This window comes from Taurulus bubalis (genome assembly GCF_910589615.1).
Source record: "Taurulus bubalis genome assembly, chromosome: 11".
Lineage (NCBI taxonomy): Eukaryota > Metazoa > Chordata > Actinopteri > Perciformes > Cottidae > Taurulus > Taurulus bubalis.
Genome location: NC_136599.1, coordinates 2,810,332 through 2,827,572, shown reverse-complemented (window position 1 = coordinate 2,827,572; position 17,241 = coordinate 2,810,332).

The window sequence follows — 17,241 nt, the reverse complement described above, 5'->3', positions numbered from 1 at the left end:
CCGAGCATCACAGCTCCACCTCCGTCCTGCGCGAGGAGCTCCCATCCCAGAGCCCACCTCCAGCCGGACGCTCAGCTCCACAGCGGGCCAGAGTGGAATCAATGCGGCGTGAGAGTGATGGCGTGCTGCGGCCGGGCTTGGGTCATTTTATGGCGTGGACATGGAAATAGAGGATCAATCAGAGCCATGATATCTTATTACTAACGTTAATTCACCCAGAGCAGTATGGATCCATGCATTAGCCCGGGCCGAGCCTTGATTTAGAGCGGAGTGGGATGGACTGTGAGTGTGTGTGTGTGTGTGTGTGTGTGTGTGTGTTTGTACTGTTCATATGTTTTCAGTTTTGCCTCCATTACATTTGTGCGAGTTTGCCTTTTTTTGCGATCGACACATTGTTTGTTCTTTTGCTTCAGATATAAACAAATAAAAGCAACAACTAGAACACAATAAAAAGCAAAAATCAAACACAGAGGCTGAAATCCGGGAGGTTCCTCACGAGAGGAGGACGAAGGAGAACAACCGCGAGGACAAACCGGCGCTGAGACGCCGGCGCTTATGAAGCAAAGCTCCGGTCCGCTGGAGGTGGTCATCATTCACACGGCCCTGTTGCCGGGGCCCCATGGGAATATTTCCCGGTGTACAATATTTCTGAGGCGTGGGGCTCGCCAGAGAGGGGTCGCCCTGGAAGCATGTTTTATTCATGCGGGCTGTCACTCGGGGCGGCTTTGTTTTGCTTTTTCTGTTTAATGCTTCTTCTGAAGACGGGCGTGTGCGTGTCCTTAGTTCCTATTTTGGCATCTCTGTCTGCACTTCCTCTCTCTCTCTCTCCGCATTGATACTAATATCTGTGTGTGAGTGTGTGTGTGTGTGTGTGTGTGTGTGAATAAGTCCGTGGGCGTTTCTTCCCCGGAGAGATGAAAAGCCTCGGACCATATGTTGTGCAGCAGTCGGCCGCAGCAGACAGCACTGATGCAGAGTTCAACGATAAGGATTGCCCAATGGCTGGAGGCCAGCTGGAGGTTCATCTGGACCCAACGCCGGTTAGTTAGTCACCAAACTGATCCCATGCCTGGAGGAAATTAAAAAAAATGATAAAGTTTTAGCCGTCTCTGGCTTGAAGCCGGTGTCTTTATCTCTCTGCTGTGTTCTGCTCTGTGATTGGTCAACTCAACCCTTCTGCTATGATCTGACCAACCAGGGCTTTCCCTTCAGAATGGAGCCTTGGCACTGCACCACTGTGATTGGATCGTTAAAAATATGATGTTTAATGTACAATTGTAACACGCACACTGCATGATATTATGGAAATACACTTGAACAATTTAACAACGTGCCAAGTGACAACAGCTGCCGACGGAACCTTCTGCTCTTTGTTGCATGAACATCTGTGTTATTGCCACAGAATGTATATCAGAAGTGGACATCTTGTTTTGTTTTGCAGCCTGTAAACGATAGCGACCTGTCAATCACCTTGTAGCCCCGCCCCTGAAGCATCCCCTGCTTTATGGTCTGTTTGACTCTAAATGACCATAATTTACTAAATGAACATCATGCTGTATTGAAGAAGACTTGAAACTAGAGATTGAGACATAAACTCATGTTTACAATGTCTACTGAGGGAATACATCAAGAGAAGTAGAGTAATTTATATAGACTTCTATACAACCAGAGGAGTCACCCCCTGGTGGTCAGGAGAGAGAATGCAGCTTTAACACATGAAGCATAGACTTCTATACAACCAGAGAGACGAATAATTTGGATTTCACTTTTGCTTCTGAGTCCGTTGGCCTTGAACAATGTACAATGAGCCTCACTGTTGAACTGGAGCGGCATGAGATACCAGACCCAAACCATTCAGGCCAGTATTATGAAAAAGGGTTTTGGATATCAAGCTAACAATTTATAAGAACCAGTATCTGGGATTTATTCTGAACCTATCAATTACAGCATGTGTTCACGTGATTCATAGATAATAATAAATGAACTTTCCACTCGCGCTGAAGCTCAAATTGCAACCCACAGTGGTTGCAAACAATAAAACACACACACACACACACACACACACACACACACACACACACACACACACACACACACACACACACACACACATACAATTTAATTTTCAAAAATACATTTAACACAAAAATAAACCCAGACTGAATCAATTTGGGAGAGAAACACTAATTTCAGTCCGACATGTTTCACATAATCAAAACCAGCGCCGAGTGGAACCGAAGCACTGGAACGTGCACAGAGGAGACGGAGAAAGCAAACACCAACAGTGTAAAACATTTTCTGTCTAATTTGCCCGTGGCTTAATGCGGTGGCATTAGTGGGACTAAACACTCTGTGGCTGAAAAGAGAGAATCATCTCCTACTATCAAAAGCCCTGCAGCGATTAGCAGAAAGACATTGTTAAAGCTATCACTTTTAAACAACTTTTAACACGTTCTCTTCGATGTTAAGGATGACTGTTATTGGTGATCACAGATGTTTTGGTTGCTCATACACATTTCTAGGGAAGTGGATCTGCTGACACTTGCAGATTCAGCAACGATCCACCCTGTTTATGTTCGACCGCAGAGCTGTGTGGCTTTCTCCTTTTGAACGCTACTGTGGACCCTCGCATGCCAACCTGTTTCCTCAAAGCAACAACACACACGCACAAGCGTGAACCAATGTGTTTTTATGCAGTAAACTGAACATGACTCTAATGTGATGAAACGCATTATGCTGGTGTTTCATACAGTTCATACAAACTTACTAATATCCATTTTTTCATGATTGAAAATTGCCCAAAACACCATGTAAATCAGTCCTAATTTTTCAAGGCCACTTCTGAGATTGAGTGTGACACTTGATTTATTCCCTCAGTAAACATTGTAAACATGAGTTTATGTCTCAATCTCTGTCTAGAGAAGTCTATGCTTCATGTGTTAAAGCTGCATTCTCTCTCCTGACCACCAGGGGGTGACTCCTCTGGTTGTATAGAAGTCTATGCTTCATGTGTTTAAGCTGCATTCTCTCTCCTGACCAACAGGGGGTGACTCCTCTGGTTGTATAGAAGTATATGCTTCATGTGTTGAAGCTGCATTCTCTCTCCTGACCAACAGGGGGTGACTCCTCTGGTTGTATAGAAGTCTATGCTTCATGTCTTAAATCTGCATTCTCTCCTGACCACCAGGGTGTGACTCCTCTGGTTGTATAGAAGTCTATATAAGTGACTCTACTTCTCTTGATGTATTCCCTCAGTAAACATTGTAAACATGAGTTTATGTCTCAATCTCTAGTTTCAAGTCTTCTTCAATACAGCATGATGTTCATTTAGTAAATTATGGTCATTTAGAGTCAAACAGACCATAAAGCAGGGGACGCTTTAGGGGCGGGGCTACAAGGTGATTGACAGGTCAACACCAGAGACGTATACAGCGTCTCTACGTCACTCCTTAGTCCTAATATGGTCACTTCCTGTTTGTTGGTGGCAAAAAGCAACAACAACACAGCGAAGGCTGTAATCCAAGATGACGGCGACGAAATCGCAGAACTCGAGGCTTCAAAACATCAGTCAACAAACCAACGGGTGACGACCACCTCCACTTCTTATGGCGCCGAACCCGTGAACACTCGCCCGGCTTAAAGGTTTTAAATGCCGGCAGGCAGCAATATGAGTTTACACGAGCACCTGTACGGCTCACACAGACACCTCTGCATCCTCTCGTGTAATAAGAGAAGGCGATCGATTCCGTCGCACTGAAGAAATCTGAACAAAGAAAGAGACCAAAGTGAAATTGACAGACAGGTGGGGGGAGAAACAGGTTTAAAGTTAATTTGTGCTCCCTCTCTCCTTCTTTCTCATATTGTCTCTAGAAGACTCTCCTCCCCTTCGTCTCATCTTACGTCCCTCTTTCTATTTTTTTTTAATTCTTCCCCCCGCCACACACACACCTTCCCTGTAGAGGTCATTTTAAAGACAAGGTTTGGGCCAATCAAACTGAAGTTGTATAGCCCTAGTTGTGGCTGCCTGATTGAGAGTGACATTGACACGATTACGACCGACAAACTAGATTAAGAACGACGTGGCGCTCCCTCCCCTCGCTCCGTCTCCCCTCTGTTCCTCTCCGTCTCCCCTGTTCTTCATTCCTCTTTGCTCTTGTAGTCTTTGAGCACACTGTTGTTGTTTCACGCAGACTTTGCCCTCTAACGGCACTCTGCAACTCGCACACTCACTTTCCGTGTCTCTCTGACAAAAAGGCGGCAACCTTCAGTTGTGAAAAGTGAACGCCTTAAAGTGTCTTAAAGAAGTGCCTTAAAGCTGCATTGTCTCTCCTGACCACCAGGGGGCGACTCATCTGGTTGTATAGAAGTCTATGCTTCATGTGTTAAAGCTGCATTCTCTCTCCTGACCACCAGGGGGCGACTCATCTGGTTGTATAGAAGTCTATGCTTCTTGTGTTAAAGCTGCATTCTCTCTCCTGACCACCAGGGGGCGACTCATATGGTTGTATAGAAGTCTATGCTTCATGTGTTAAAGCTGCATTCTCTCTCCTGACCACCAGGGGGCGACTCCTCTGGTTGTATAGAAGTCTATATAAATGACTCTACTTCTCTTGATGTATTCCCTCAGTAAACATTGTAAACATGAGTTTATGTCTCAATCTCTAGTTTAATGTCTTCTTCAATACAGCATGATGTTCATTTAGTAAATTATGGTCCAGGTTTTCTACTCCTTTAGAACCGGTTCTCCTTTAGAACCGGGTTTTTGGGAGGACCACCTTGTCAAGTGGACCTGGAATAGGAACAAACTGGACTGAAGCTATAGGTCTGTACTCTCATTTGAGTAAATATTTTGCAGCTAAATCAAATGATTAACCCCTTTGTTTCTTTATACTTCATTACATACTTGAGTTATTTCTTTACAGGACTTGTACAAAGACAATAAAGTCGTCCGTGGATATGAGATATGTGTTCTCAGATAATTACAATCCCTCCTCGTGGAGGTCTGTTTGTAACGTTCTCCCGGTTCCACTTCTTTTTAAATTCCTCACAGTTCATTTAGCCGTACGCCCTCTAGCTAGCGGAGAATAATGCAACGAGCATAATCAATGCAAGGAGGGGGATATCAAAGACCCCGTTCCACTTTATATGCAGCTTTCCCATAATAATAATGCAATGAATAAACATAATAAAGAATTCAAAAGTGCTGCTTCCTCCCGTGTCCTTCAGACGTGCTCATCGTCACACAGAGACCAGTTGGGGGCCAAAGCCGCCGATTGGCCCTCGAGGATTTGGCTTCATCGGACCAGGGACCAGGTTCCACTGAGACCAGGTCTTACTGGGACCAGGTCTTACTGGGACCAGATCTTACTGGGACCAGATCTTACTGGGACTAGGTCTTACTGGGACCAGGTTCCACTGAGACCAGGTCTTACTGGGACCAGGTCTTACTGGGACCAGATCTTACTGGGACCAGGTTCCACTGAGACCAGGTCCGATGCTCCAGTTCAGAGGAAATAACAGTCAAAGTGAAATTCTTGGGCTGAAACGGAGAATGAATTGTCAACTTTTTGGCCGGTTGATTAATCTATTTCATTGGGGTCTTTTTTTACCAGAAAAAGAACTTACAGGTTCCAGTTTCCCAAATGTTTTATCTACATAAACCAGTGCAAGAGATGGAGAAATATCCATTAATTAAGGTGGCAGTGTGTTTGGAAAAGCCCTCAAATGAAGATTTTATACTTCGAAACATGACATTATTGTGGTACAGGAGTAAAGCGTTAAATAGAAATACCAAAAATTAAGCAATATTTATCAATGCATCATCATTTTAGCCGAAAACGTAACCAGAACATATCAGTTAGTTTCTTTTTAACATTTGATTTTCTCTGCTAAGCTTTGCATGAACTTTCTCTGCATCGCTGCCTTTTAGTTTGGGGTCTTTGATACAGTTTTCTTTAAAATGTATATTTCACTGATCTAAAATTGGGACTTTTGGGTTCAGTCGGGTTTAATCCGTCCCTCACACAAACATCTCGGCCTAGACGTGGATACTTTATTATTCATTTAACCTCCTGGAACACAGTAGTGAAGTAAAAGCTCTCTGGTTTGGACTTCATATCATGATGGATATCTGTCACTATTTCCAAAGACAGCAGCAGATGATATAGATGCAGAACAGAGTAATGAGATCTAGAAAACACGCCTGTTTGTTTCAATCTGACTGGTTTGTATGATCCGATGTCAGGGAATTACCATCAGGCCTCTCAGGTTTACATCTTATCTTTTACACGCACAGTTTCTATTCATCTCCTTCAAACAGATTCACATTTCGTTTGATCTAATTATTCATTGTTCAGATATGTTTGTTTTAGTTTTTTGATGTACGTTGCACATCTTTTTTCTTCTTCTTCTCAATCCCACACTGTTTGTCTGTGTGTGTGTGTGTGTGTGTGTGTGTGTGTGTGTGTGTGTGTCTGAGTGTGAATTCTGCTTTGAGCGGTGAAAAGACAATTGCCTGGTCTGATCTAATAAGCGTTCATCTCATTTCGGAGCTTTCTCCTCACCTCCTCCTCTAAACTCTGTTAGTATCGGTGGGCAGATTATCTTAATGAAGTCCCGGGGAAGTCACTTTCCCTTTCGGATGCATCCCTCTCTCTCGCTCTCTCTCTCTCGCTCTCTCCATTTATTTTGGGCTTCTTTCAAAAACATCATATACACTAGCTCAACCCCACATACAGTCTTTGAATGCATCTCCTTTGAGTGACATTGATCCCGCTGCGATCGACCTCTGACCTCTGACTCTTCCAGCCGGGCCCTCGGGGGGCGGGACCAAAACAATACGCCGCTCCCAATCTAATCACCGCTGCACATAATACCAGTGAGTGCTATTAACTTATGGAACCGGCTCGGGACGACGACAACACACACACACACACACACACACACACACACACACACACACACACACACACACACACCGAGGTGAACACAAACAAACGGAGGTTTCTCCTGTTTTAGAGGAGGAGGCCGAGAGAGAGAGAGAGAGAGAGAGATAAACGATGACGCCTTCGTAATTATAGAGGAACACTCTGCCCGGGGGGGCGACCCCCTCTGTGATCGTACATCAGCATCGCGGAGCATAACTCCAAAAGAGCTTTTCATTGATCGGTCACGAGATAAGAGAGAGAGAGAGAGATAGAGAGAGAGAGAGAGAGAACACAAGTGTTGTGCCGCGCTCGTCCTAAACACACACACACCCCTAATGTGTGTTTTTATAGCCGGATTCCAGAGCTGCTAATCTCCCTCCGTGTTCTGAAAGTGTCTCCATTAGCGGTTGCATCAATGGAGTTTCTTTTTTTTTTTTTTTTAGTTCCCCTTGAGGGACAGAAGGAAGGACCCCAATCTGCAGCGCCTCAGCGATCCATCTGCGACTGGTCAATACGGAGTGATGGACGGCGGGCGGGCGGCGTGCTTTATGTCTTCTGAGGCACCGGAAGACTCTGCAGGGTTCATATGGTCCTGCTCTCACGCCGCCTTCACACCAACATGTGACCACGAGGTTCACTTGATGCCTCGCACTGCACCTTTTACACTCGAAACCACTAAAGAGCTGCAGTTTAAAAGGATCCATGTGGCAGTGGATGAGGCGAAGGATTATAACATTTATTATAAGAAACACTTTGACAGGACATTACAATGCAGGACGTCCATCACATGTAAAAGGTTAAAAACAAGTATAAAATTGGTTAAAAAAGGGTATCTAAATGAACTGACTAACGTAAAACTATGCAAAACAAAGCAACGCTTTATCACAACGCTATACGCTTTTTCGGCATTTTCGCAACGCTTTATGGTAACGCTTCAACACAACGCTTTATGGTAACGCTTCAACACAACGCTTTATGGCAACGCTTTAACGCAACGCTTCAACGCAACGCTTTTATTCGCAACGCTTTTATTCGCAACGCTTTTATTCGCAACGCTTTTATTCGCAACGCTTTATGGCAATGCTTTATGGCAACGCTTTATGGCAACGCTTTATGGCAACGCTTTTATTTGCAACGCTTTATGGCAACGCTTTATGGCAACGCTTTATGGCAACGCTTTAACGCAACGCTTTTATTCGCAACGCTTTTATTCGCAACGCTTTATGGCAATGCCTTATGGCAACGCTTTATGGCAACGCTTTTATTCGCAACGCTTTTATTCGCAACGCTTTTATTTGCAACGCTTTATGGCAACGCTTTATGGTAACGCTTCAACGCAACGCTTTTATTCGCAACGCTTTTATTTGCAACGCTTTATGGCAACGCTTTATGGTAATGCTTCAACGCAACGCTTTTATTCGCAACGCTTTTATTCGCAACGCTTTATGGCAATGCTTTATGGCAACGCTTTATGGCAACGCTTTTATTCGCAACGCTTTTATTCGCAACGCTTTTATTTGCAACGCTTTATGGCAACGCTTTATGGCAACGCTTAATCACAACGCTATACGCTTTTTTGCAATGTTTTTTCCGCTTTATCGCAATGCCTTTATTCGCAACACTTTTATTTGCAACGCTTTATGGCAACGCTTTTTCACAACGCTATACGCTTTTTCGGAACGTTTTTTCCGTTTTATCGCAATGCTTTTTACTCGCTCGACTTCATGTGGTTAATTCGCATCATTCGCCTTTTTGATTTTTCGCGGCGGAAAGGGGGCGTGGCTTGTTTCAGTAAAAACAGTTACCATTTCCGCCATCCACCATTGAAATAACCACTAGTTTGCTTTATACTTGTTGTGGAAGTCCCACATACGTCGGAACATCAAACGCCATCGTGTCTGCGTTCATAATATTATCCGTAGTCCCACAACAGCGTCTGAATGACGCCGCTTCCAGCGCTACTTCAGGACCCATTCGCATCTGTGCATTGACTTTGCGTGCAATCTATTCGCGCGAATAATTTGCAACGCTTTTGGTGTGAACGCAGCATCAGAGTGTTGTATGTGAGTGTGTGTGTGTGTGTGTGTGTGTGTGTGTGTGTGTGTGTGTGTGTGTGCGCGGAGGTCTCTTTCATCCCGGCCCCGGTCCCCGGGGACAGGAGTCATCGTGGGCATGAACCCGACTCCGATCCCGTCTTTGATAATCTCCCCTAATTGGTCTGAGTCGCAGTCTCACGAGGAAGCTAATTAAAACAAGGTGTTGAAGGGGAAAATAACAAAATAATTGTGGTTGTGTGCATGTACAGTTATGTGTGTGTGTGTGTGGTCTCTCAGCCAATATCTGTGTGTATTCATGCGAGACCATGTTTCAGTGAAGTCGTATTTGTTTACAAAAACATGACTGGCGGTCGGCCGGCGAGTGAATCATGGTGTGTTTTATAAGCAGGAGGAAAAGTGCGATCGCATGAGCGTGAATTTTTATTTTTTCGCCCTGTTGTTTTTTGTTTGTTTGTGTGCGCGATGCATTTTTCATACATGCAACGCATGCAGGTGCAGCCGTGTGACACGCTGATGGAAACCCGGTGTTCTCCGTGTGAGATGCGAGTTCCTTCCAGTCCAACGGGAGGGAAATCAAACGCCTCCCTGCTTCCCTCTCACCTCCACTTCCCTCTCCTCTGACTCTGATTTACTTTGATGTGGTCGGTGTTATTTAAAGCGTTACTGAAGATTTCCCGGCCCCGCGTACATTTATTTATTTATTTCCCTCTTAATATTTGCTCTCTCGTTGTCGATTCAGCTTTAAATTCACACGTTCTTTTGTGTTGCCGAGGAAAAAGAGAGAAAGATGGCGACGTGGGATGAAGTCAGAAGACTCCGAGATAAAGAAGGAGAGTCCACCTTTTTTTTGTCACGACAGCCAGTTCAATTTGTCCTCCTCCTCCTCCTCTTCTTCTTCTTCCCTTCCCTCATTTCCTTTTTCCATCACTGGCCATCTCCATTTACTTATTGAGCTGTTCTGTCATCGATCCGTCCATCGACCGGCCCTCTGATCCATCCTCCATCCGTCTGCCGCTGACAGACTTTTAATTGATGGGAGAGCAGGTCAAATTAAGCAATTAGGCCAAGTGGCGGAAAAAGAGACAGAGCGGCATGTCTTTTTTTCAGGTAGACAGGGAGGAGGGGGAGAGAGTGGGAGAAGAGGGAGGGAGGGTGTTGTGAAGGATAATGAATGCGGGAGGCATAGGCAGATGCGGAATGTTTACGCTTTTTCATTTTGGAATTTGAATGAATTTTTCATAGCTATTCATAAAAAATCCATCAATATTTCACCTGGGGAGAGTGAAGGAGAAAGAAAGGGGGAGAGAAGGGGGGAGGGAGAAAAAAGGGACCCTTACGGAATGAGTTGTCATGAAAGTCCATTGAAGCAAACAGAGTCGCTGGAGAAGAAGAGGAGGGGGGGCTGAGGAGGAGGAGGAGGAGGAGGAAGAGGAGGAGGGATGTTTACGCCGAGGACACAAACACCTCGATGGAGGAGGAAGGGGAGCACGACGTACACGTCTGGGTGAGAATGAGAACGACGGCTGGCGTGGAATCTGTCGGAAAGGTGTGTGTGTGTGAGCATCGTCTGAGACAAAGACGTATCACACACACACACATGCTCACACACACATGCTCTCACACACACACACACACACACACACACACACACACACACACACACACACACACACACACACACTCCTCTAACAGCAACAGCAGGAGTGGGGTTGTGTTAATTTTCACTTTGTCAAACCCCATTATGTGAGAGCAGCGTCTGATGCGTCCTCATTAGCATACAGCGAGGCCCGGACACCTCCACGCCGCTGCAGACTCAACCGATGGCTCCCTGTCGGTGGCGTCCTGTCAGTGGCTTCCTGTTGGTGGCTCCCTGTCGGTGGCTTCCTGTCGGTGGCTCCCTGTCGGTGGCTCCCTGTCGGTGGGTTCCTGTCGGTGGCTCCTTGTCGGTGGCTCCCTGTCGGTGGCGTCCTGTTGGTGGCTTCCTGTCGGTGGCTCCCTGTCGGTGGGTTCCTGTCGGTGGCTCCTTGTCGGTGGCTCCCTGTCGGTGGCGTCCTGTCGGTGGCTTCCTGTCGGTGGCTTCCTGCCGGTGGATTCCTGTCGGTGGCTCCCTGTCGGTGGGTTCCTGTCGGTGGCTCCTTGTCGGTGGGTTCCTGTCGGTGGCTCCCTGTCGGTGGATTCCTGTCGGTGGCTCCCTGTCGGTGGGTTCCTGTCGGTGGCTCCTTGTCGGTGGCTCCCTGCCGGTGGCGCCCTGTCGGTGGGTTCTTGTCGGTGGCTTCCTGTCGGTGGCTTCTTGTCGGTGGCGTCCTGTCGGTGGCTTCCTGTTGGTGGCGTCCTGTCGGTGGCTTCCTGTCGGTGGCTTCCTGTCGGTGGCTTCCTGTCGGTGGCGTTCTGTCGGTGGCTTCCTGTCGGTGGCTCCCTGTCGGTGGGTTCTTGTCGGTGGCTCCCTGTCGGTGGCTCCCTGTCGGTGGCTCCCTGCCGGTGGCTCCCTGTCGGTGGGTTCTTGTCGGTAGCTCCCTGTCGGTGGCTTCTTGTCGGTGGCTCCCTGTCGGTGGCTCCCTGTCGGTGGCTCCCTGTCGGTGGGTTCTTGTCGGTGGCTCCCTGTCGGTGGCTCCCTGTCGGTGGCTTCTTGTCGGTGGCTCCCTGTCGGTGGCTTCTTGTCGGTGGCTCCCTGTCGGTGGCTCCCTGTCGGTGGCTCCCTGTCGGTGGATTCCTGTTGGTGGCTTCTTGCCGGTGGATTCCTGTCGGTGGCTCCCTGTCGGTGGATTCCTGTCGGTGGCTCCCTGTCGGTGGCTCCCTGTCGGTGGGTTCCTGTCGGTGGGTTCCTGTCGGTGGCTCCCTGTCGGTGGCTCCCTGTCGGTGGGTTCCTGTCGGTGGCTCCTTGTCGGTGGCTTCCTGTCGGTGGCTCCCTGTCGGTGGGTTCCTGTCGGTGGCTCCTTGTCGGTGGCTCCCTGTCGGTGGCGTCCTGTCGGTGGCTTCCTGTCGGTGGCTTCCTGCCGGTGGATTCCTGTCGGTGGCTCCCTGTCGGTGGGTTCCTGTCGGTGGCTCCTTGTCGGTGGGTTCCTGTCGGTGGCTCCCTGTCGGTGGATTCCTGTCGGTGGCTCCCTGTCGGTGGGTTCCTGTCGGTGGCTCCTTGTCGGTGGCTCCCTGCCGGTGGCGCCCTGTCGGTGGGTTCTTGTCGGTGGCTTCCTGTCGGTGGCTTCTTGTCGGTGGCGTCCTGTCGGTGGCTTCCTGTTGGTGGCGTCCTGTCGGTGGCTTCCTGTCGGTGGCTTCCTGTCGGTGGATTCCTGTCGGTGGCTTCCTGTCGGTGGCTTCCTGTCGGTGGCGTTCTGTCGGTGGCTTCCTGTCGGTGGCTCCCTGTCGGTGGGTTCTTGTCGGTGGCTCCCTGTCGGTGGCTCCCTGTCGGTGGCTCCCTGCCGGTGGCTCCCTGTCGGTGGGTTCTTGTCGGTAGCTCCCTGTCGGTGGCTTCTTGTCGGTGGCTCCCTGTCGGTGGCTCCCTGTCGGTGGCTCCCTGTCGGTGGGTTCTTGTCGGTGGCTCCCTGTCGGTGGCTCCCTGTCGGTGGCTTCTTGTCGGTGGCTCCCTGTCGGTGGCTTCTTGTCGGTGGCTCCCTGTCGGTGGCTCCCTGTCGGTGGGTTCTTGTCGGTGGCTCCCTGTCGGTGGCTCCCTGTCGGTGGCTTCTTGTCGGTGGCTCCCTGTCGGTGGCTTCTTGTCGGTGGCTCCCTGTCGGTGGCTCCCTGTCGGTGGCTCCCTGTCGGTGGATTCCTGTTGGTGGCTTCTTGCCGGTGGATTCCTGTCGGTGGCTCCCTGTCGGTGGATTCCTGTCGGTGGCTCCCTGTCGGTGGCTCCCTGTCGGTGGGTTCCTGTCGGTGGGTTCCTGTCGGTGGGTTCCTGTCGGTGGCTCCTTGTCGGTGGCTCCTTGTTGGTGGCTCCTTGTCGGTGGCTTCTTGTCGGTGGCTCCTTGTCGGTGGCTCCTTGTTGGTGGCTCCTTGTCGGTGGCTTCTTGTCGGTGGCTCCCTGACGGTGGCTCCCTGCCGGTGGCTCCCTGTCGGTAGCTCCCTGTCGGTGGCTCCCTGTCGGTGGCTCCCTGTCGGTGGATTCCTGTCGGTGGCTCCCTGTCGGTGGCTTCCTGCTTCTGCTCCTGAAACATGGACGATGAGCTCGGTACACTTGGTCTTGGACCAAGAGATTAGTTGATTTAGGTCTGTAAAACTGAACTGAACACAAAACCGACCCTTTTTAAAAATTTTTTAATTAAACAGAATAGTCACTGATATAAGACCTCAGAAAACGAGGCATACAATAAAAACAACAGCAATACTAATAGCTATATAATAATGATTTGGCAAATAATAAATATTTATCTAAATAATTTATACATATATATATATATATATATATATGCAGTATAAATATACATTCCTACATATGTACACAACAATATTTTAATATATATATATTTGATTGACAAAAGTAAAATAAATAAAATTATAATAATTATATATATATATATATATATATATATATATATATATATATATATATAATACAGAAAAAGTTAAACAAATTATAATAATGAAATAAATAAATGCAATTAATATGAATAAATAAATAGAATGAAGGAAAAAGAAAAAGAAATAATTGTAAGACCAAAATGGCCGATTAGTTGACTAATGGAGGCCGTTTGTTTTTTGCGCCCTTAAATCCATCGTTGTCAATGTCGACACCGTGGATAATGCACCAGCAAGAGGCATACAACTTAAAAAGAGAACTATTATAATTAAGTCATTGAACAGTAAAGGTATAATATATAAGAATACCGTAAGAAAAACACCCCCAAAAACTTAAAATACAGTAAGATCTGGCTCACATTAATGCACATATGAAGTGTGAAAAGGGTGAAAACACAGATTGTTCTGCGTGTTTGACTACCAGAACAATTGATGAACCTTTTAATTCACGTCCCAGCTCTTCCTGGTTCAGCCTCACCTGTTGAAGGCGCTCTCATGTTATTGGTTCTCCAGGTGGAGCTCGTGCTCCGGCCCGACAGGACGTTGGACTGAGTCTCAGCTCGGAGCTGATCCAGTGACAGACCACTGATCAGTGACCCCCGCAGCCTCTCGTTCAACTCTGCCCTCGCCGGACCGTACCATTAAATCCACCCCGGTTAGAGGGAGGCTGTGTGGCATTTGCATGAATTTATGCCGGGAGGCGGGTCAGTCATCTGTCTACAGGTAGTCAATTAAATATCTAATTAAGTGGGGAGGAGTTTGAATAATGTAGAGGTATCGACTGGCCTGGCCGGGGGGCTGTGAGTCTAAATCAGTGCTGCAGACGGAAACCAGTGAATGTTTGTCAGTACAGAAAGGAAGGAATACTTTGTGTTAAACTCACATTAATGTTTCTGAGATCTTGGATCAAAAACAGTTTAAAAAAATGTATCCTGATTAGTTTTTGTTACGTGTTATTTTATATGCGGAATCTGTGCCAATATACAAAAACTAGACGTTTGTTCAGTGACGTGAATATGAATCCCACTGCTCTCCTTGACTAGACCCACGGGGTAGCCTTCGCCGTGTTGGAACACATGAAGCATATACTTCTATACAACCAGAGGAGTCACCACCTGGTGGTCAGGAGAGAGAATGCAGCTTTAACACATGAAGTATATTCTTCTATACAACCAGAGGAGTCACCCCCTGGTGGTCAGGAGAGAGAATGCAGCTTTAACACATTAATCATACTTCTATACAACCGAAGGAGTCACCCGCTGGTGGTCAGGAGAGAGAATGCAGCTTTAACACATGAAGCATAGACTTCTATACAACCAGAGGAGTCACCCCTGGTTGTCAGGAGAGAATGCAGCTTTAACACATGAATCATAGACTTCTATACATCCAGAGAAGTCATATTTGCATTTGATTATTGTTTGTCTCCTTGAAGCACAAACATGTATTCACTTCCCCATCTTCTTTAAATGTCCTTCCATCTGCGTCAATCTTTCTCTTTTTGGACATTTTTGGATTATTTGCCGATCATTTTCAAGTTAATCACTTGTCTTTAGTTAAATGAACGTAGGATGCCGTTCATTAGCGGGTCACGAAATCCATATGCATTGTGGGAGATGTAGTCTATGGTCACTGTACACTGTAAAGCAGCATAGACTTTCATTTTAAGGCGATCGTATGCCTTTCAGGCTGTCGTGGGCCACATGCAATGACGTGGCGGGCCTTGAGTTTGACACCTATGGTTTACACTGACTTCGACCAGCCGAAATGGATCATAACTGATCTTTAATTAGTATCAGCTCTAAAAAGGAACAGCGCGATCTCTAAAAGTTATGTTTGTTCCCCAATTTATTTCGTGCTGATCCCACTTTTATGACTTGTTGTCATATTTGGATGTTTATGTAGGAATCCGTCCTACTAAGTCCACACACACAATATTTATACAAAGCTGCTGAAGAGATTAAATCTACATCTCATAACTTCTCCACCTCAGGAATGACATTCCTGCAGACCTCCTCACCTCCCTGTGACCTCCATCAGTCATGTAAAGCAGCCACAACAATGCTAACACAAACAGGTGCTCCACACACGCGTGTTCCTCTGCTGCATTCCTACTGCGGCCGCTTGGCTCGGCGCCAGTGGGACGGCTCGATTCCGCCGTAAAGTGACCGTGACCGCAGGCGTGTCTCTTGCTGCCGCTGCGTCACGGTGGTCTGAACGCATCGCCGCGCTGCTTTGTGATGAAAACCGCAGATGGATACAGATACGAGATAAAGGAGAGAAGGGCTTTCCATGAGGGTCCGCCGGGTGTTTTCCAGGAAGTTTTGTCTGTGGAAAAAGAGCAGATAGGAATCAGCCCGGAGCGGCACATGAGCAACGCCATCAAGACGGAGATGGAGGTCAAGGGCGAGGGTTGAATATCGTACCGTCAATGAATCAACAACAGACTTGTTGTCTAGTTAGTCACTGTACATTCTGTATACACTTCATATACACTGCACTATCTATCTATCTATCTATCTATCTATCTATCTATCTATCTATCTATCTATCTATCTATCTATCTATCTATCTATCTATCTATCTATCTATCTATCTATCTATCTATCATCTATCTATCTATCTATCTAATGCACTTCAGGCTGATCGAGGACAGAAGTAGTTTTTGTAGCGGTACGTAAAACAATTAAAAATAAAATCAGGAGCATATTCTCACATATACAATAGACGTTCAATCACAGTATTTAGTTTTTTTGTGGTTTTATTAGAAAATGAAATGTGATTCTCCACTCAAAACATGATTTCAATACATTTTCAAAAAAGCCTTAAATGATTTGTTTATTGGCTTAAAAAAACAGAATGAAAAAAAGTACAACCCTGAATGTGTTTATAATGCAAATGTGATTAATTCAGAGTTAATAGTAACAGCCTCGCTGTTGTTTTGAGTTGTGAGGGAACTGAGAAATCTGGATCACAGCAAAGAAAAATTAAAAATGTAACATATTAACTGTTTTATAACATGAGTAAAACAAAACAAAAGTAAAATATCCTTGCACCAAAGCTTAAAATAATTGATCATTGATTACTTTTTAACATCTTAGACCTCGTGAAGTGCACATTGTAGTTCTGTTGGACCAGAACTCTGCTGAAGACACAAGGACCGGAGACGGAGAGAGATTGAGTGAATGTGATGCGTTTGAGGACCGTTGGACAGCATCGGCGTCGAAATGAAAAGCAGAAGGTTTGGCAATGAAGTGGAGCGCCGGAAGACCGCCAATACAACACCAATACAACACCAATACTACACCAATACAACACCACTACTACACTAATACAACACCAATACAACACCAATACAACACCAATACAACACCAATACTACACCAATACAACAACAATAATACACCACCAATACTACACCAATACAACAACAATAATACACCACCAATACTACACCAATACTACACCAATACAACACCAATACAACACCAATAACAATACTACACCAATACAACACCAATACAATAACAATACTACACCAATACTACACCAATATTACACCAATACAACACCAATACAACAACAATAATAATACACCACCAATACTACACCAATACAACAACAATAATACACCACCAATACTACACCAATACAACACCAATACTACACCAATACTACACCAATACTACACCAATACAACACTAATACAACAACAATAATACACCACCAATACTACACCAATACTACACCAATAC